At 35.3% G+C, this 22956-nt stretch overlaps 1 long non-coding RNA gene across 1 annotated transcript in view; it reads left to right on the plus strand.

The window, feature by feature from the left end:
• The first annotated feature begins 1712 nt into the window (after nt 1–1712).
• The window catches only part of LOC118192248 (uncharacterized), a 134940-nt gene continuing 113696 nt past the window's right edge, over nt 1713–22956 (plus strand). The window contains exon 1 of the long non-coding RNA XR_015043867.1: nt 1713–2075. This is a non-coding gene — a long non-coding RNA (uncharacterized LOC118192248). The remainder of the gene's footprint in view (nt 2076–22956) is intronic.

Here is a 22956-nt window from a genome sequence, read left to right on the forward strand (position 1 = left end):
ATGACGTTTGCTCAACTATACGTAGTCTGCAGTTTCAAAGTAGTGACGAAGGCCATAATAGAAAGCGTTTCTTCGAAGCTTAGCCTAGTCATCTTTTCCATACATTTTTCAGTACACCAGGACTTACACCTGCCTCAAATACATCGGGGGAGTAAGCCTTCGTACAAGCTTCTTGAATAGTGAAGTTGTCTTCAGTGCCACTCAGTGCAAACGTGCCTCACAAGTGCCCTTGAAATAGAGGTGACACTCTCCACAATCGGTACATAATCTTAATAACCTCAAACTGGATAGAAAACGTGTGCTATAATTACTGTATGCCATCTGCAAAATGCACTAACAAGAAAGTTATAAGGTATTTCTCCCGTCTTCAGAGCATGCCTTCGTGGTGTAGTTATCAGCACACTCGGCGCGTATTCAAAAGTTCCATGGTTCGAGTCCCGGCGAGAACAGTGCTCATTTTTTTCTGTCCTGCTTTTAAAAAAATACCTAATGTCTGCACAGTGGCGCTTGAACTGAAGAAAGATGGTGGATGATGATTCTCCACCACCAGGATTTGGCGATTGCGTCCCCTAATCCCCAGTCGCCCTTTAAAAGGGGGAGTATATAAGGTATTTTTCTCGCCCTCTTAGCATGCCTTCGTGATGTATTGGTCAGCGTACTCGGCGCTTATTCAAGAAGTCCGTGGTTCCAGTCCCGGTGAGAGCATTGCTCTTTTTTCACGTCTCTCAGCCTCAAAAATCCTAATGTCTCTACAGTGGCCCCCGAACTAAAACAAAAAGGTGGTGGATGATGATTCTCCACCACCAGGATTTTGCGAGTAGTTCCCCTAACACCCAGTCGCCCTTTAACAGGGAAGTATACAAGGTATTTCTCCCGCCTTCTTAGCATACCTTCGTGGTGTAGGGGTCAACACACTCGGCGCGTATTCGGGAGGTCCGTGGTTGAAGTCCAGGCGAAGGCATTGCTCATTTTTCAATTCTCCTACTTTCAAAAATACCTAATATCTCTACAAAGGGACCACCAAGAAATAAACACACTGACATGCCAACGCAGAAAACTGATCCGAAGTTTGAGAAGAATGAGCACAATTTCGGATTTTGTCTAAATGCATTTCTACTTAATATTAAATTTCAGGGTCAGCAAATACCAGTTCTCAATGGCAACGGCTGTGACAGCACAACGATTACGATAGTACATGTTGAATAACCTTACTTGAAATTTCCAATTTAAGTAAATCTGTATTGCACAGCTATAATTAATATGAAAGTCTCTGTAGGAGTGGATCTGGTTGCAAAAGTTCTTCACGACTGGACAACGTTGCCTCAAGTGAAATGAAAGGAATGTGAAAGCATCCGGAGAGAATCGAACTTAAAAAATTATAAATAATACACGTCCTAACTTGGGTACTTAGATACAGATTTAGTACAGAGTTCCATTACTCATCAATGGAGAATTTTTATTATTTTACTTAATTCTACTCTTTCTTATAACAAACTATAAGTAATTACAGCTTAAATATTTATATAATATATTGCTGATGAGGAACTACTTTTATAATCTCAAGCATAAAATCCCGTTCCGACATTCCGCTTAATAATAAGATCCAAACTTTAAATCTTCCGATATTATTACTCTGCTGCTAATGTTACTAATGAATTCGAAGTTTGTCCACTGTGACTGTAACCCAGCCATAGCGGCAACGCAACAAGTTTGGAAGAAGAAAGGATTACTGTCAACAGGTGGTCCATTTATCAGAGACAGGTTGGACCTTTGCCAAAAGTCGATCCGCCGGATGAACTTGTTGCGTCACATCCGCTAATGGGAAAAGAATGGAGGAATCTTAAGAGAAAGTCGAGATTTAAAAATAGCTCTAGAGAATGGGGTAAAGGAAGAAATTAAGGAATAATGGCTTTAGAACAATGCACCGAAATTTAATTGCAGAATATTTGCGCTGATGTGAGGATAACGTGCAAATATTTGTCGAGACACCTTCTAGTAAGATAAACATCTTACCATGTTTAATCTTCTTATGGATATTTAACATATTGCAACAACCTTTCATAGCTGACGTTTAGGTAAGTATTTATGTTTAAAAAGACTTTCTGTGCGCATTTGCTTCTGATAACGGAAGAAAATTATTCAGCAAACAGACGTTTACATTTTTACACTGCAGTTATTTGGTTTTGATTTACTTTCCTTATTCCTAAACTTTAAAGCGCATATTATATCCATCTTCTGCATTTATTAGACTCATATTTTTATTCTAATAATTTTGACCTCCCTTAGATATATACTAGGAGCTTGGATTAGAAATAATAATAAAATAAATAGGTTGTGTGAAATAAAAAATTTTTCGCCATATTTGCAATTCCGCCAACTATTCTTTAAAGAAATTTTCGGAATGTGTAGTTTGCGATGACTTCAAATCTAGATCGAAAATATTCTGGAGAATTAACTGGTTTTTTAAAGAAAAAAGAGAAAATGTTGACAGTTTTATGCATTGATAGAAAAACTGCGCTGTTCAGTGTATTATATTTCTTACATTCTTTCTGTATGATATCTGCAGATTTGTTTCTAGTAGCATAGATCAGGAATAAAAGAACTGGAAAGAGTATTACTAGAAAGAGTAATTACTAGAAAAAGTGATTATTAGTAGAGACTGATTGTGAACCCGAGAGCAAAAGTATGATTTCGACTCTCACGTAAGACTTAAGACGTTATTAGAAATGAAAGTTATCCGATACTACGAATCGAAAGAAACATTTCCGGGAATCTTAGCTTTCGGGATATCTGATTGTTGATTTATTGGAAAAACCAGTTCTTTGGAGAAAACCTGCGAAAGACAGCGTTGCAAGCGAAACATTTTCGATTCAGTTTAAAATTTTCAGGCAAACGAGTTTAAAATCTTCTGGCGAATAGTGTCGATGCGTCGGTTTCAGCGAGACCGTTTCAAACTGGAGGTGGTGTATTTAATTATGGCAAAGCACATTAGGGCTATCTGTCCAAGGAGAGGGATGCCTTCGTGGAGGACTTTCTAAGGTTTCAAGCTGGAAACCTCCAACAGAGGGAGAAAGATTCTAGGAAAAGTTTCTTCACACATTGCGATATGTAATAATCCCATTGTATATGTGCATGTGTACCCTCTTTTTCTAGAAGATGTAATACTTGTCTACTCCCATGTCCTGCTTTCTGGGCAATGTGCTTGGTAATGAGACGGCTAAAAGAGAGTTGAGTTGAGTTGAGAGCAGAATCTGGACACCCGTACGGCTTACTAAGACTATTCGGGTCTAGTCCAGGTTCCGCAACTATTCGGGGCAACACCTCATGGGGCCTATAAGGGCATACATTGCTCCTGTATACATGCTTACATAGTTCATAACATATGCTTATAGTTACATAGTTCATAATATATGCTTACATAGTTACATAGTTCATAGTACATGCTTATATACAAGTAGTTCATAATACATAGATCTTTCGTAATACTTGCTTACATAGTTCATACATATACATGCTTACATAGTTCATAGTTGCTTACATAGTTCATACTTGCTTACATAGTTCATAATATATTGAGCCTGTTACATAATACATACATAGTTACATAGTTCATAGTACATGCTTATATACAAGTAGTTCATAATACATATATCTTTCATAATACTTGCTTACATAGTTCATACATATACATGCTTACATAGTTCATAGTTGCATACATAGTTCATAATATATTGAGCCTGTTACATAATACATACATAGTTCATAATAATTTTCATTGGCCATAGTACATACATATACATGTTTCATAATATATACAGTGGGCCGTAATACATACATGTTTCATTATATATACATTAAAAATAATAACAATAATAATAACAAAAAGAAAAGATAGAAGAGAGATTGACAGGGAACTATTCCACACTGCACAAATCTGTTCCCAATTCCTCCAGTTTCTGCATTATCTTGCATATTTTGATGTTCGAAAATTTCACAGGGAACAAATTTATTATCGTGGATGGTGATGAAATGACACATAGCGGATAATAACATAAACATCATTTCTCACTAAAGCCATTAGATATCGCCGTATTAGTTACTCCTTTAGAAAAGTGTAGGCTATTAAAAGCAGAAGTCCTTAATGTTAGTTTTTCCTGAAGATTTAAAAAAATATACACCTAGTCCCCTAAATGAAACCTCTTCATTCTGCGAAAAGCCTGAGCATCGCCGGGCACTTCAGTTAAATTGTATTCCATAGCGTATCATTTAATAGAAGAAAAATTAATTTCATGGTACTGATTTTAGATATAAATTTATCAGATTTATGGTGAGAGGTAAAAATAATACATGACCATAACATTCTCACCTTTTTTTAAAGCCAAAAAGAGAATAGAAAACGTCATTCAGTGCAAAACTAATTAAATTTTAGACTCAATTATGTTTTAAAATTATTAAACTCAATAAGGGTGCTCAAAATGTGGTCAAAAAGTTTTTATACGTTGTTTTGTATAAACAGGTAGAAAAATCCTAAAAGCTGAATTTTAAATTTTTGTAAACTTTTTCATTTAAAATTACAGAAAAATTCAGAAGAAAGCTTGAAAAAGAAGTAAAAGAACTACCGTTAGGAAAGTAAAAAGTCTTCACTTCATGGGCTTATCATGACGACTTATAAATGTAAAAGGCCCTTGTAGAAAAACTTTAATACCACTACAGAGTTTCAGTTTTGTAAATCACATCACCCATCTTAGGATTATGTTGCAGCTGTTGCGTTCCACGCAGATGTTTACTTGGAAGAAATTTGTAGTGCTAAATTATTACGCCATTTTAAAAGTATTACTAATTAATTTTGAAATGATAAGGAAAACTACCGGTTAATTATTTTTCAAAGTTCATATGCGTTGATTAAAATTTTTATATTTTCATATTTACATTGATTTTCAATTATTAAATTTTCACCATTACTGCTAATATAGCATCTTGATCAAATAAAATCAACGTTGAAACATTTTTAAAATATTTGATATGGGCCCCACATGACTTCCTTGTACCGCCTACGTCACTGCCCACACTTTTTGTTGCAATTGTTGTTTAAACTTATTCTATCAGAGATATATTTCTCGTTCAATCAATTCAGTTCTCATTTCTCGGCAAGCGCCAAAAGGTAAAATTCTCGATGCTCAAACACTTAAAGCTAACATCTGTTTCCACAGCAGAAAAAGCACTAAACGTGACTAGCCAGAAATAAGAACCGGAATATAAGAACTACATAATTAAATCATTTTTAAAGGAAAAAATGCACAATTTACCAATATAGTATAAGACTAAAAAAACTGAGTTCACCTAGCCGAGTAAGAAAGCGGATATGTATGTATATATATATATATATATATATTTATATTGTTAAAAGAAAATTCCTAGTTCGTACGCTAAAATACACATTTTACTTTAATTAGTGACATATTTATATTTATATACTATTGGTGCAGCCGATTATGACCAAAAATGGAGGTGCACAAGTACACTTCCATTATAGCAGTCCTATATACAAAGTTTCGATGTTCTGAAGCACTCGTTTTTGAGTTATGCGAGATATATACATACGTACGTACAGACGTCACAAAAAAAATCTCTTTTGAATCCATTTTACAATTCGTTTCATGAGAAAGAGTTCTTTATTCTGTCCTAATGTACAAATGTCACATAAAAACATCGTTAAATTGCATTCGATAGCTGTCAAAATGGATATTTTCGTTGAAATATGACGCCCGAAAATTTTCGCGATTATAATACTTCCTCTACTTAAGTAAAACGTTTCCTTTACTCTGTGCATTTGTACAGAACTCGAATCAATTTGAATGATTAAAATCGTTTAAATTGATTCGAGAACGGGGAAAATGGATATTTTCTTTGAAAGAAGACAACCGAAATTTTTTCCCGATTACAATAATTCCTTGTAGAGACATTAGATATTTTTTGGAAGGAGGCAAGATGAAAAATTAGCAACGCCTTCGCCGGGAATCGAACCACGGACCTCTGGAATACCGCTCCATTGTGAAGAACCAGTGCATCACGAAGGCACGCTAGGAAGGCAGGGAAAATACCTTATATACTCCCCCTTTTAAAGGGCGACTGCGGTTTTTAGAGGACTCACTCGCCAAATCTTGGGTGTGGAGAATCCTCATCCAATACCCTTTTAGTTCGGGCGCCACTGTAGAGACATTAGGATAATTGGAAAAGCCGGAGAGAGAAAAAATTAGCAACTCCTTCGCCGGGAATCGAACCACGGACCTCTGGAACACCGGTCCGCCATGCAGAACCACTACACCACGAAGGCACGCTAGGAAGGCGGGGAAAATACCTTATAACCTCTTACAAGGAAGCAAAAAAAGGGCTTTCAGTGCGGAAATATGTTGAAATCTTGCCGTGTATCATGTTTATGTTTGACGGTATCGAAATGCTATTACTTTTTAACCTTGTAAAAGCAGAAATTTAAAATAGTTTCTAATATCTTCCAAGTTTTCCTTACAAACAAGCAAATTTAAAAAATGTTAATTTTTACTCAATAAGTATTTGCCGTTGAATACAAAAAAGAAATAACCTCTTTCATCGTATTAAAGAACTTATCTTTTGTAAATATTCTATTCTTTCCCTTCAGGTGCGACAAATCTGAATCTTTGTGCTGATGCCAATATTGTTAGAATTCATAAACTAAATCGCCTAACTGAGATAAAAGCGAAAAAGAACTCGAAATAAGCGGTGAAGTGAGCAATTATCTGACTAAATATGACACGTAAACTCTTTCAAACTTTTGATGGAATTCACTGAACAATCACTTGAGATAAAAATTTTCGTAAATATATTTATCTTTTCCGCTTAATTGCGTACCGTTGAGAGGGTTGGAGGGAAGAGGAAGAGGGTAAAGAAAAACTGAAAGAATAAAAGAGATTCCGTTTAACAAAGAATTATCTGAAAGTAATTCGAATTCTCTCCGCTTGAGTGCACTGCAGTCGTTCAAACGCGAAGAATGTTCGGATCGGAAGAATGTTTGGGTGAAACATTCCATCAGCAGACGATAGTTTAGAGGGGAAAAGTAAAACGAAATCTGGCAGCAGCAGAGGAATTAATTATTTTACTGATTTACATAGCCGCGGCACGAATCGAATCACAATTCTGAAATTTGAATTAAGAATAGTGTGAATGCAAAAGACATTTTACCGCTTGATTTGTTTAGATTTTGATTTAGATATCAAAGATTTCATCATCCCGGTTGAAAGTATTGAATTTTTGAGTGGTGAAATCTTCCACCCACGATTTGCATTTAGTACTGATATTTGCGTTAAGATAAAGTAATAAATAATTTTGTTCGTTTTGGTATTAATAGCCGTAAGTGGAATTTCTAGTAACTAAAATATGGTTAAATGCATGTTATTGTTCTGTTTTATTAGAGAATATAGTAATAATATGTGCACCCTGCACAAAAATATAATGTGACAATTCTGTAGCTCCTGTTCTACTGGGCCGATTCAAAACATTTAACTTGCGTTTTTCAAGTCTCGAAAGCGCGACGTAGGCTATACATTAGATTTATATATAGAGCATTGTTCCAGCTTAGGCATTTTGACACAAAATCTGACTTTTTCTGAAATGACATACTGATTTTGTTTTCCATATTTTGATTCTACTACACAAATTATGCCTAGATATTAAATTTCGCAAAATTTGGTGAGAAACTTACCGAGAAATTTAAAAATTTATTTTGGCACACTTGTTTCAGGTTGCGACAAGTATTATTTACTTGGCAAAATTCGTAATTTATAGTAATCTTTCCTTTCCCTTTCATTCTGCACGATCGGGGGGGGGGGGAACCCGCCACCATTCATTCTTTCAAATACTTTCAACAAAGTGCGTAAAGTACACTTGGCTTTATTACGGCTTATAACAAGTGTGCCAAATTTCAAAACACGCCAATGACAACATATAAATTCACATATATCTTTGGAAATTTTGAATAAAAAGCACTGATATTTTGCCTGTATACCTAGAATTACATTTACTTATATTATAAACGTTATAGATTATAATAAAAGCGTTTTTCGAAAAAATTTATAAAAATTACTAAAAAATACAAACTGAAAAAAAAAAAAAATCTGAAATGTTTCAGATTTTAAATTACGTCCAAAGCGGCGTTTTTTAAACATTTTGTGTGTTATCTTTATTTATTAAATATCATGTTCTTCTTTATTAAACATGATGTTCGTTATCATTTTGGTTAAATATCATGTTCTTCCATAAAATTCAGTTCAAGAATAATATCACAAAATATTTTTAAATTCAGCATATCTTTAGAATTTCCGATACACAGTCTCACGCGCTGGAGATAAAAATGTTATTTCTGTACAACGTTGCCACTGCTAGCTTTAAAATTCTTGAGTTTGTTAACCAAAATTCGTTAAAGATTTACAAAATACGAAATCGATAATAAAACCAATTCCAAATTTGGGCTTCCAGATGTCCATATCTGCAGTAGGATTACGTCATTCAAAGCTGGAAGGCTCTGGTTACCGTTGTTTTATTACAGAGAAACATACATACATTTATGCAGATTCTTCATTATTTAATTTCTTCAAATATAATATAAGGCGATAATGATTTGGTGGGAATGATTTGAAAAGTAATACAGCCTTTTAAAGGTTTCAACGCAAAATGCAAAAACGAAATTAATAGTCCTTCTGGGCTAATTGCCCCCTTGGATTAAAAATAAATCAGAAAATATCTGCGAATCTTATTTAGATTGAATCTAAATTTAGAACTGCGAAAAAAGGAATCAAGTAAGGTTAATAAAAAAGGTCATATTACAGGTTATACCATATTCAAATAACATTGAGGAGCGAAACTTTTGAGAGCTACATTTTTAAAAATTGCTGGTGCAACTTTTACAAAATTTGGCATAATTTGAGTCGTAGAATCGAAATACGGAGAAGAAAATGAGCATGTCATTTCAGAAAAAATCCGATTTTTGTGTCAAAGTACCTATGTTAAAACAATGCTGCATATGAAACTAATATGCGTATATATCTTAAGTCGGGCCTCGAGACATGAAAAACTCAAGTTAAATTTCGCCAATCAGCTTAATCAAACAGGAGATATAGAATTGTCCCATTTTTTCTGCAAAGTGTATATAGTTATTCGAATGAGCAATGATGAATGAAGTTAATAATGATGATAACAATGATGAATGAAGTTAACAATGATGACATTATTTAGTGTCAGTTAAACTTTACATCCGTATGATGGATGGAATATGAAGATGATTATAGAAACATTACCTTAATTTCAGTCATCCCCATTGTGTTAGGAAAGTAATCATGTGATTTACAGTATTGCATTTGAGGTATGAAGTACATTGTTGCGTTCTTACGGATTCGTGGATTTGGAGTAATTGACAAAAGCAGTTGATGAAGAATGTAAACACAATTTATTAGCCAGTATTATTCAGGACAGCTCCAAAAACACGTTTACAATCGTCAAAACTAAGACAATTACGCTGAAACAATCAGAAATACAGCTTTCAGGCTATCAGGGTATAATCTGAAGACAGCTTCACTGAAAAGCACCAGAGTACAGCTCCCGACACGGTTCGGTCGTTCTCGGAACTCAACGTACTGGCGAGACTCTCCACGCTACAACTCGCGATGCAGTCGACGATTCACTCGATAATCTCAACGATGCACTAACGAGACACACTCGCGATGCACTAACTCGCGATACACTAACTCGCGATACACTCGACGACCAACTCGACACTAGACTGACGATCAACTCGATAGACTAGGATACACTCGATAGACTCGGGATCGACTGACGGCAACTCACTACTCCTCGTACACGCAAGGTTTATATAGCTTTTGGCTTGCGTTCGAGAACATTCTGGGCCAAACCGGTAAGAATTCATTTCAGAAACTTCTTCATCGGTCTATGGCATATCGCCAATTTTGTCGCGAAATATCGCCAAATGGGCGATTTTGCCCCAAATATGGCAACCCTAAACCTGCTTTGCGAGGAAGCTATCTTACCGCATGGTGGACATTTTGTAAAGATATTACATAACATCAAGGATAATTTATATTGCTAAACATTTCACCAACCTGACATTTATATATATTATTACGAGTTATATTATTTAAAATCATATTTTTTTCCCATTTTGGGTCTGCTGTGATGATAATACATTTGATTCGATTCGATGACAATTAAAAGATTTATGTTAAATATTATTATTAGGCACAACAGTTCAACAAATTAAAAGGAAATTATTTTAACGAACATGGTTAAAATATTAAAGAAAAATAAATTAAACGAAACACAAATGCAAATAAATATGCTAATAAACACTTTGAGTTGAATGTAAGTATTATTTTTACATTACCAACTGCGTGTTAATTTTCCGCTATTTATTCGCAATTTATATAAATTTTCAGAAGTTCATTTGTATTTCTTCATTTTTAACTTCCTGCATTTTGAAGCTTAGTTTAACAAAATGTGTTGCTTTATTTATTTGTAGGAAAAAAAAAAGTGTTTTTAGTTTGAACATTTCAGCCTCGTAAGATTAGTTGAGCTTCTGAAACACATTTTGAAATTTCCGATAAAAATGAAACCATTTAATTTACTTCCTTCTAAAATGTCTTTTGATGTTTATACCACAAAACTTTAATAAAACTCTTTTTATTCTCTTTGTTCGCATCTCAGATAGACATCACTTAAAATGATTGATAAATACCCAAATTATGTTTATGCACTTTAATAAATCAAATAAATTTTTCAAGAGCAAGTACAGGTTATATTACTATTGGCTTCCTTTGAATGAAGGTCTGGTAATGGTTGCCACGGCAACATGACGTCACAAACTGGTAAATAAGATCATATGATTACAAGAGCAAAAGCAACTCGAATTTAATGTTGATGTCTTGTCTGTTGAAATACAATAAGCTTTTTAAATTGGAAGACTGAAACAGGAAATCTACGGTATAACAGAAAGAGTCTTTGTGTCAAAGATTTGTTTTTTGTTCTGAGTTTTAAAACTCTATTTCAGAAAAAAATTTTATTTTTTCCTTTTAAGTCTTTTTTTTTTAATTATAAAAAGGATTTACACTTAGATATCTAAAATGAGATATGCAAAACAATTTACTCTTACGTAAATGGACAACCTTTATAACATACAGCTAACTCAACTGGAAAAGATCATCTCAGAAATACTTTAAAAAACAAGCAGAAAAAGCGGAGGCTGGCATTAGTTCTCCTAAATTTTTTAAAAAAAGTCATAAAAGTCAAAGATAAATTACAAACAGAAGGGCTAAATGTATTGCCATGTTTGTTTTATAACCTGTGAAATAATCCGATTGGAAACAAATTGGAAATTTGTGGAAAACAAATCGCCTTGTATTGTAAGGTATTTTCTCTCTTATTCCAGCATGCCTTTGTGGTGTAATGACAGCACACTCCTCGCGTATTCGAAAGGTCCAGGTTCGAGTCCCGAAGAGGGCATTGATCATTTTTTCACTCCCTTCCTCTTCAAAATAAACAAAAAACTCTACAGTGCCGCCCAAACTAAAAAGCGGGGGACGATAATTCGTCACCACCAGGATTTGGCAATTGGATCTCCTAATCCGCAGTCGCTTTTTAAAAGCGGGGCAATATATAAGGTACTTTGTTTCTCTTTCCAGCATGCCTTAGTGGTGTAATGGTATAACACTCGGCTCGTACTCGAGAGGTCCAGGTCCAAGTTCAAGTCCCGGGGAGGGCGTTGCTCAATTTTTATCTCTCCTACTTCAAAACATATTAATGACTGTACAGTATATATTAACGTAAGAATTGTAAGAATTGGAGGCTCCCTTCAGCCCACCTGGACACAAGTGTCCCCATAGCTCAAAAGAAGGGGCCCCATAAACGTATATAATTAACGTATATAATAAGGAATATATATTATCGTATATAATAAAGCAGGAGGCTTCAGTTTTTTGTTTTTAGTTGACTACGCCAAAACACTTGACGGCTATCTGCCTCAAGTTCTTCCTGGGAGGATAGGTTTTCGTGGAGGACTTTCTAAAGGAAACTGGCTCAGATGTTTTCGAAGGAGTCTTTCATTTACGTTTTCCACATATTCCTAAAACTATTCATAACCGCCATTTCGTATAGTGTTTAAACATTACAACAGAAACTATCTATCACTGCAACTCACTGATCTGTGTTACTTGTGTACTGTCGATTATCCGGGTATTGATTATCCAGTTTGCTGAATATCCGTGCGTGGCGCTGCCGATGCAGGCGCAGTCAACTTTATGCGCAAGGTTGTGTAAAAGACAAATACTAGCGTATGGGTTCGCAATAGATTGAATGAACACAGCTCCGATGATAAGTTGAGAAAATTTACTTTAGCAAAAGAAACACTTCAGAGATCTGGAAATTTTCGCAAGAGGAGTCATACATCTCTTCACAATATCACAGTCAGTCGTTACACCTTTAAACTACTATGAACGTTAAACACAAAGCAATGCAAAGAGCAGATAAAGAACGAAGCTAAATCGGAAATAGTACTCTGAATTCACGCTGAGATAACAGTTAACAAAAACAACTCGCAGCAGATTCTCTTACCGGTATTTTATGGTTTTCACCCGGTCGCCGAGATACTTCTGGTACTTTCTGCTTCTTGAGATTACTGGAAGGCAATTTGAAGGTCTAATTACGGTTACAGCTAGTACAGAGATGAAATACATTTATTCAATTACAATACCTATTGCGGTGATAAGGGACCGGATTAAAATGTCACCTTTGGGCGATTTTGGCGATTTTTCGCCAAATTTGGTGATAAAAATTAATCGCCGAAACCATTTGCCAGCTTGGCGATATCTTGCCAAATTACCGAGTTGTATTTATTTACTAATTCAAAAGTCAAACAACAAAAATCAGCGTTATACCTACAAAATTGTATTTATTGTTGTATTTATTTACTAGATTTATCTAAGTGAGAAGGTGTCGAAACAATAACTCAGAAAAAATGGAAAATATAAAATTCTTTGAAAATGTCGATCGGGAAAACCTCGAGGAATGATTACATGGCTATTAGGATGAGTCTGGGGTTCAATGTTTGAGTGATGCGGATATCGTTTCAAATATCTCATGAACAGAACGGGCAGAGAAAGATAACTGATAATCCAAGCGAAGAAGATACTGACAATTACATTAGCTCCGAGACAATAATAGCATCTGTTGAAACTCTGTTGCACATCGTAGGGGTAACACAATGATAAAATTGTATTTCAGAAAATACGTAGTGGGATTCTAAAAATATTTAAGCGTTTTAAAAAATGTAAAATTACTGATTTTTTAAGAAATAAAAATACATACAATACGCATCCAAATTTATGGATTGGATTTTCCGCATTTTTCAATTATCCATTATCGGCATTAGCCCGGATAAACTACAGTACACTGTACATGAGATCTTATAAGGGGTGTCTGCAAAAGTGCTGTTATAGACTTAATTAAGTATAGAGTACAGAAGAGAATTAGAGAACTTTGTGAAAACATTTGTTTTAAGAAGCATAAAACTTTATTTTTGTACCCTTCCAATTGATTAAACATTATACTAGGTGTAATGATGGCTGTAAGATAAGAACATCCCATAGTTTTAAGTTAGAAATTCCGGAAAACATTCCAAAATAAATTTTCCGATGTGAATAATATTTAATTCATATTTTCAATCGCAATTACCTATTCTTCCAAGCTCAGGTAAAAAGCGAAAGAAAACGAAAGCACTTCTTACTAATTTATGAAACTCTATCGTGGAAAACAGCTCTGCTTTTAAATATTTTTGCTGATTATCGGAAAGTTTTCACTTCTCCTACCTCGCTGAAATTTGACTGTAAAGTTTACAATACGTTTTGCTTTTAACTTATAAGATATCCATTTGTAAGTTGATAAGATATCCATGTTGGCTGTAAGATAAGAACATCCCATAGTTTTAAGTTAGAAATTCCGGAAAACATTACAAAATAAATTTTCCGATGTGAATGATATTTAATTCATATTTTCAATCGCAATTACCTATTCTTCCAAGCTCAGGTAAAAAGCGAAAGAAAACGAAAGCATTTCTTACTAATTTATGAAACTCTATCGTGGAAAACAGCTCTGCTTTTAAATATTTTTGCTGATTGTCGAAAATTTTTCACTTCTCCTACCTCGCTGAAATTTGACTGTAAAGTTTACAATACGTTTTGCTTTTAACTTATAAGATATCCATTTATGCTAACACTGAACTGATTGGACTTTTGTTTCTGTAAATATTCTTTTATTTATTAGACCAAAAGGGCAGTTTGCACAGAAGAGCTATTAATTTCGTTTTGGCATTTTGCGTTGATTCACTATAAACGGCGAATCACTTTTTAAATTGTTGACACCAAATATTAGAGCCCTGTCATAATAATACAGGGAAGACCCAATCCTCCTAGTCCCACTGGACCATATGATCGTAAAGGGTCGAAACCCTCAAAACCACAAAAGGGAAGAAGAGAGAAAAAGAAGCTAATTAACTAAAAATAATTGGAGGTTAATTAAAGAACTAAAAATAAGGAAGAGACATACAAACAACGAAGCACAACACCAAACATTCAAAATCCAAAAACAATTAGAAACCCCACGGGCAAACAGAGTGGTGAAAACTCTCAAGAAACATTCATTCACATGAATTTTCGGAACAGGCACAGGCGGTCCAAAGCCATCGAGGAATTCCCAATTTAAATAACCTGTACAAGGTCAAACCGAATTCCCTACAATATTACTTTAATAGCATATTATTTGTATAATCATAATTCTATTTAAACTATTAATTTATTTCAAAAATTTACTTTAATAGTCCTACCACTATCTGAATTCAAATGTATTAATTATCTTTAATAATCATAGAAAAGAAGCTCCAAGACTGGCCAATAACCAAAAACCAAAAGAGCCCTGTATAATTAGAGCCCTGTATAATATTTAATGAAATTAAATAATGAAGAATCTGCACAAATGTATATATGTTTGTCGCATTGTGAAAAAACAACGTTACCTAGAGCCATCAAATTTTGAATAACGTACGTCTCCACCCGAACATGGGCATCTCGAAGCCCTAATTTGGAATTTGGTTTATTACCTATTTCATATTTTGTAACATTTCAACGAATTTTTAATTAACAAACTCAACGATTTCAAAGAGAGCAATGTCAACACTATAAGAAAAAAAAAATTATCTACAGCTCGCGAGACTGTATATCCGGAAATTCTAGAGATATGCTCTTTTAAATATTTTGTGATATTGCTGTTGAATTGAATTTTATGGTTTAAGTGCGAAGAACATGATATTTAACAAATAAAGTTAGCACACAAAAATTAAAAAAAAAAAAAAGCCCCTTTGGGAGTAATATAAAATCTGAAAACTTTCAGATTTATTTATTATTTTATTATTTATAATGATGGAATTTAGGTAACGTGATGTTCTATTTCAAGCTTTTCTAGTTCAGTAGATGGCAACAAATATTGTGCCATTTAAGGGTTTGTTCCCTCTTATGCAGATGTTCTGGAAGAGAACATAAAAAATCGTCCTATTTTAGCATTTCTGTTTTTAGATTTTAATTGCAGTTAGTAATAAGACTTCGCAGGAGGGAACATTGTAAGGTCAAATCCCCAGGAATAAATTGTGAGGAGAACAAGGAATAGGGAAAATATGATTTCTTAACATGCACAGAGAACGATGATTTCATAGGGAAAACCAAACATGCCTTTTATTTTATTACCATATTAGTTACATTGTACAACAGATGGTTGTAAAAAACCCAATTTTATATATGGCTTAACATTATCTTATACACTGACTGCCAATAAGTATTTGGACACCTATGCAAATGACGATATCTTCGGTCCTAAGGTACGTCACGGACTCCGCCGGTATATATCGTGTAGGAAACAGCATCGGCTTTAGTCGCATGCAAGATGCCTCGCAGTTCGGAGCTCTCTGCTTTCGAGAAAGGTAGAATTATCGGGTATCACAAATGTGGCCGATCCTTAAGGGACATATCTAGCGATCTGAAGTAACCAAAATCGACAGTGGCCTTTGTGATTAAGAAGTGGAAGGTGAGCGGTAATTGTCGGAATGTGCCCCGAGTCGGCAGACCAACGAAACTGGGAGATAGAGACCGACGAGTGCTGTCCAGAGAAATTCGGAAGAACCTCACCCAACCGATGGCCCTCATCCGCGAGGAGTTTCAACAGGCATCCGGCAGTATTGTTTCAATGAATACCATCCGTAAGGAAGCACATCTGCTTGGTTTTCATGGTCGTGCTCCTGCCCATAAGCCTTTGATCACAAAGTCCAACCGCGCTGCTCGGTTAATGTGGTGCAAATCACATCGAAATTGGACCGTAGATCAGTGGAAACGGGTTCTTTGGAGTGACAAATCAAGGTTCAGCTTTTACCTTTCGGATGCCAGGGTCTGGGTCTGGCGTCTACCTGGAGAAGGTCTCCTGCCAGAATGCATTGTGCGAACAGTCAAGTTCGGCGGAGGTGGAATTATGGCCTGGAGGTGTTTCTCCTGGTATGGGCTGGGACCCTTGGTCCCCATTCATGGTAAGCTCAACTCCGATGCCTACTGCACTATTTTGGATAACAATGTGCTTCCTACGTTGTGGAAGTTTTACGGGTTGAACCCTTGTTACTTTCAGGACGACAAGGCCAGTTGTCATGTTTCGACGTTAACCAAGGCTTGGTATGGTGCCAATGGAGTTCATCGAATGAACTGGCCTGCCCAGAGTCCAGACCTGAACCCTATCGAGAACCTCTGGGACGAGTTGCATCGCCGAATTCAGGGATGCACTACCCGTGCAAAACCGGTGAAGGAACTTCTATGTCTTCCCCAAGCCGAGTGGAAGAAAATACCACTAGCTGTCATACAAAGACTTCAGGAAAGTATGCCCCGGAGGGTCCACGCTGTAATTACCTCTCGTGGAGGCTCTACCAACTATTGATTTTGAATAAAGTTAGTTTTTATTTTCTATCACAGGTGTCCAAATACTTATTTGTAGTCAGTGTATAATAAGTGATAAGTGATAAGTGACGGTGGACGTGGGCACTGTCCCTTTGCCGTAAAGATTAATCAGTACAACACCACGCCCACCCTTATCTAAAGTTGGCTAGAGAGAAGCCTCACGAGAGCTATACATTTACAACTGTTCTATAATGAAAGTCACATTTATAAAATCTTGTGAAGTGTACACACATTTTAGAAATGTGACTTTATAAAAGATTTTATAAATGTGACTTTCATGTTTTCCCCTCCTTCTGATATGCCTTCGTGGTGTTATGGTTAGAACACTCGGCGCGTGAGGTCCTAGGTTCGAGACCTGGCGACGGCATTGCTGATTTTTCATGTCTTCCGCATTAAAATAACCTAATGATTCTATAGTAGGGCCCAAACTAAAAAATGTGGTGGATGATCATTCTTCATCACCAGAATTTGGTGATTAAGTTCCCTAATCCCCATTCGCCCTTTAAAAGGGTGAGTATATAAGGTATTTTCTCCATATGCCTTTGTGGTTGGAGTCCCCTGAGAGGGCTCCACAGTTCTTCTGTCTCCCTGCTTAAAAAGAACCTAATGTCTCTACAACCTGTAACATAATTCATCTATTTTTAATAAACTGTGGCAGCAGTATTATTGGCGATTTGCCCGATTCTTTGGAACACTGTATTTTTTTTACAGATTTAGTGCTAACAGAATCCTCGAAAGTTTTCATCTTTTGTTTGTCTTTCTATTTTCAAACTGGAGAATTCTCAAAATATTTTAGATGTGAATACACCATAGAAGTCAACATAATACTATTTGGAGACCCTCCTGTTAGATGCCTCCGTAATGAAGTGACCATAGCTTCCGGCCTTATTTGTAGACAGCGCCTGCAACGGCTAGCGCCCGCAGTCGGAAGTGAAAAAGAAATATGATAATATTTCAACATAATAATAAAACTGAATTGTAATCAAATTTCAAAAGCACCTTGTTTTATGTATTAGTTGTAATCACCAATGTCTTTAATGGCTTATCTAAGGCGTGACTAAATTTAAAGACTGTAGCGTCATTGAGACGTCACTTTTTATACATTTCAGAGTCACTTTACTAAGGATTTTAACTTGATCCTGAATGAAAAGGCTAAAATGAGAATTATTCTTACCCACCACATTAAAAGAGACTGAAATGGAACGATTTAAAAAAATCCTCAATTGGGAAAGCCTGAAATGGGACATAGCCATATAAAAAGCTATATTTTTTTCTTTACAGAACTGTTTTACTTAGAGTCAGACATGTTGAAACGCTAAAACGATAGTTCAGAGAACGATTTATGCCGGGAAAAATAACGTTTTTTATATAAGGACAAAACGACGATTATTTTAACCACAAAGGTTCCCAACGGGGTTGATACCGACTTTTCTGATCATTTTGATTCATTTATTTTGATAATGCAAACCATTCGACAGCTCCGTGGAGAACGCTTCACGGGTCATATCCTTGTTACACACGGCTAATACCACAAAAACGCCTATGCAGCCAGCCCTTTCTCTGAGTTTCGATCCGTGAACCGAACTACCAGTGTTCAGCGGCTTTTACCGCTCGGCCGCTAGCGAGCTTGTTTGATATATTTTAGGAATCAATAATGTTTTTAATGTAAATTTTTTATGCGATAAAAGCGTAAAACGCAAGAACACGCACACACACACACACACACACACGCAAAAAAAAAAAAAAAAAAAAAAAAAGGGGGGGGGGGAGAGAAAGAAAAAAAAAAGAAACAAGAAATCATACTAAAATTCCTACGATCGCAAAACTTAAATGGAAAAGAGGAAATCGGTTGAATATTTTGAACGAGGAGATGAAAAAATTAAATTATGCAATTTTACAACAGATATTAAATACACGTCTATATATTCAGCTCATAAATCGAAATTTTGTGCAATTAGAATCTGTGATTTTGTTTCTAAAAATCGTTTGTATTTGTAAAAATAAGATAATAACAATACAAATGTAATTTAGCATAAAATCTAATAAACTATTATTTCAAATCATTTGTTCATATTCTTTAGCTAACTGTTATCGTTAAGTTATTTATTTTCAATTAATTATATTATGGTGATGGTTACATTATGGTATACTGCATATTATAAACAAAAATATAAAGGCGTCGGTGAAGAATATCATTCTTTTGAAAGGGATCCATGAAATAAAACGTTTGGAAATCCCTGATGTAGAGCTTCAATCACCAACTAAAACTGTCATGACATATATGATCGGAAACAATCATTGCGAGAAAGATGGATTAATGTTCTTTTTCCTATATTTCATCTATGCATATTGTAGTTAAATTGCATAGAATATCTCCATACTTATATGTGCAGAATATTTTACCTAATTTAAGTTGCACGTTTCACGAACAATGCTATAAAGTTCTGTGTAGTAAAACGTTTTCAGAAATGATGAATAAATAAATTTTGCTTCAAAGCGATATGCCAAAAGTCATATCTTTCAGCTGCTAAACATATGACACTCAAATTTAAACTTTTTGAGCTTGACTGTATATTGTCAGTCAAAATAGAGATGACCAAATTTATGTGTCACTCACAGGTGCCACTAAGTTGAAAGTGGAAAAGATTTCAGTTCCCAGATTTTCAGTACTTCTGACTTGATGAGAATTTTACTGCTGTTTGACGCTAGATTTGTGGACATTATTGTATAACTGCATTTCCGGACATTTGCCAAATTGACGGGTATAGGAAGCCATGTATGTTCTTAAAAAACGATTAATTTAATTTAAAAACACTTAACTCTTAAGAACAGAACTACCGTTAACCATCAGTTTACGAATTTTTAGTGATTTTTATCTGAGTAAAAAAGGTTAATGTAGCTTTAGTGTCACATGCTTACTAGAGCCTCTACAAGAGCAATTTTCTCTGATTATTCTCTCTATCAATTCAGTATCTCTTCTTTAATTACTCATGGTGAGTGAAGAAGGGTTTTTAATTAGAATAAAGAAAAACTAGTACTTTCATGTAATTCTACAAAATACGAGAACATTTCGAAAAGTAAAGATACAATGGCTCGCATTCCTTAAAAAAAATTATTTAGAAAACGTCAGTTACATCTTATTAACTGGATTATTTAATATTTTTCGACATAATCAACCCTGTTATCTAAACATTTGTTAAGTCGGTGCACAAGCTTTTGTATCACACAGTCATAGAAGGTTGTCGGCTGTTGGAACCCAGCGTGCGCACAATTTCCTGTACAATAACTTGACAGTCATTCATAGAGTTGTCATTGACACTTCCGGTATGATCTGATGCAATTCTTTCAATTTGAGACGTCTATTCGCACGAATTGCTTCCTCTGTTCTCTGAAGAAGGGCATCAGAGATCACAGATGGCCGACTCGTTCTTTGTTCGTCATAAACATCGGTCCTACCTTCAGAGAAATGACGACACCATTTCGTTACATTTTTGTCGATTCATAATGTTCCCACAAACAGAAACAATTTCTTTGTGAATATCTGCTGCTCGCTGACCTTTTGCATGAAGAAAACGTATGAAGGAGCGCACTTCGCATTTGGCGGGATTCTGAATCGGCGCAGCGATTTTAAACACGACTTACTCCAACCAGAATCAACGTTGAAATGCCAAACGACCGCGAGGAGAAAGCTAACGGTTCAAGGTTAACGCCTGTGTTGCCAATTTACTCACCAAAACATTTCTTTTCCTCTGGCGTGCGGTGTATCTTTACTTTTCGAAATGCCCTCGTACTTAGTTATCTAAACTTTTAAAAAATGTTTGTTTGTTTGTGGTATTATCTCCTCCGGAACGACGTGAAGTTGAATTTCAAGAGAGAGGGTACCACAGGATTCCAAAAATTCGTCGGAAGCGAATTTCGAACATTCTTAGCTTTGAACGACTTTAATCAGCCGAGGTATTAATTAAAAACGCTCATTTTCGCTCTTATTGTTTTGAGTGGCAACAGTCTCGCACGCTAGCCACTGCTCCCTTTCAAATTGAAGAGTTTGTTAATCAAATATTGGTACGTTTTACAAAATATGAAACAACAATAGCATTGCCAAACATTAAATATATTATTATTATATATTATACATATATGAGAAGTCATTTTTTGGCTTTGAAGAAAGCACGCAATTTCAAGTGACATCATCGTATGTCGAAAGTTTTCCGTTGATGTCAGCATTTTAAAAAGTAGCTGCTGTTGACCACTCTTTTGATTCAGATTAAGATAATTGACACCATGTGTTGTTGCCGCGTTAATTTTTTTACTCATATTGAGAAAAAGGTGTTATATTACAGTAAATTTAAGTCATGACGTCATACGTATAGGTATACAGTACGTTAAATTAATGGTTAATTTTATTTTCAGTTTTTCAGTACATTATAAATATTGCTTTGGCTGTAGCCCGCTAATCTGGTGGGCTTGCCCGCTAATAATCTAATAATTTTTTTTTTTTTTTCCCATCATCTCTACTCGCACTGCTTGAAATATTTCTAAACGTCTTGACACTCTGAGCAGAAAGCAACGACTACGGATTGTTCCTTAGTATTGAGCCTAAAGCTTTATATTCACGTTTTAGGACGCGCGATTGACACATAATCGCTTGTGACATATCCCTTGCTCTGATGAACCACGGTGCGTTGAAATTCGGTTCGAAATTATGGAAAGGTATTTCCGTTAAATTACGATTTTTCTTTAGTGTCTACGTTAAAGTACTTTTACATTTATCACCCGATAGCTAATTTCATAAGAAAGCGATATATTACGATTAAGAAGTTATTTTTACGGGTGTTTGTAGAGATAGGTATACATCATACAGAAATCTGAAATTAAAGGATTGAAATTGAAGTAAATATGGTATGTATTCTTCTCATTACATCGATAATTGTCAGCGTAAATTAGAAAACTTCAAAAACAATGGTTTTTGCAATTTTGCTCATTCCGACCGAATGCATCAAATTGTCGTATTTCGTAAATGTAGGGTTAAATCTGCTATGTGTAACAATTGCAGACCTTTAAAATCAGAATATAATCGCTCTTGGATTACGAATTCACGCAAGAGCCTTTTTATTTATATTGTTGTGAATTTTTCATGTATCTAAATAATTATAGTCAAATTAAATGGGACATTGTAGTACCTTTTGTAACATGTAACATGAAAAGTTTAAGAAGCTAAGCTTTACCTCAAAAATAAGATACGTCTATTCAAACTTGAGTAAATGACTGTCTTGCAAAATTTGAGAGATTTCGCCAAGCTGGTTTCGGCCGCAAACTTTTGTCGCTTAATTTAGCGAGGATTCTCCAAAGTCGCCAAACGGAACCATCATTTGGCGACATTTTGGTCCCTTCTCTGAATAACTAGATACCGTAATTGATTAACTGCATGTAGCTGCAAGAGTATTCGATCCTTAGAAGTAACATTAATCGTATATGCCTTCCAGTAATTTTGAGAAATGGAAGGTACAAGGGATTTCTTGGCGGCTGAGGGAAGTTATATAAGCCCAAACAGAGCATCAGTTCTCAGTTTCTCAACTCAAAGTAAACTTCGCAGGAGTAAGATATCTCTGTGCGAGTTTCACTCTTCAGTTGCGCTTTGCATTGCTCTGTACCTAACGCTCTTAGTAACTGGAAATGTAATTACTGAGTGTATTCTGTGAAATTGAGAAGAGCCGTGCGAATGCTTTTGAGGAAATCTCCAGAATTGTAAAGTGTTGCTTTATGTAAAATACATTTATCATGCTATCATTGTTGCTGTGTGAGTTAAACCATTACGAATCCAACACATGCAACAATCATGTTTACGCATGCAACAATCCTTGGCGTCCGATGTGAGATTCAA

The sequence above is a fragment of the Stegodyphus dumicola genome, chromosome 11 (assembly GCF_044657685.1).
Source record: "Stegodyphus dumicola isolate Sdum_Otavi_A_Nest chromosome 11, ASM4465768v1".
NCBI classification, from domain to species: Eukaryota; Metazoa; Arthropoda; class Arachnida; order Araneae; family Eresidae; genus Stegodyphus; species Stegodyphus dumicola.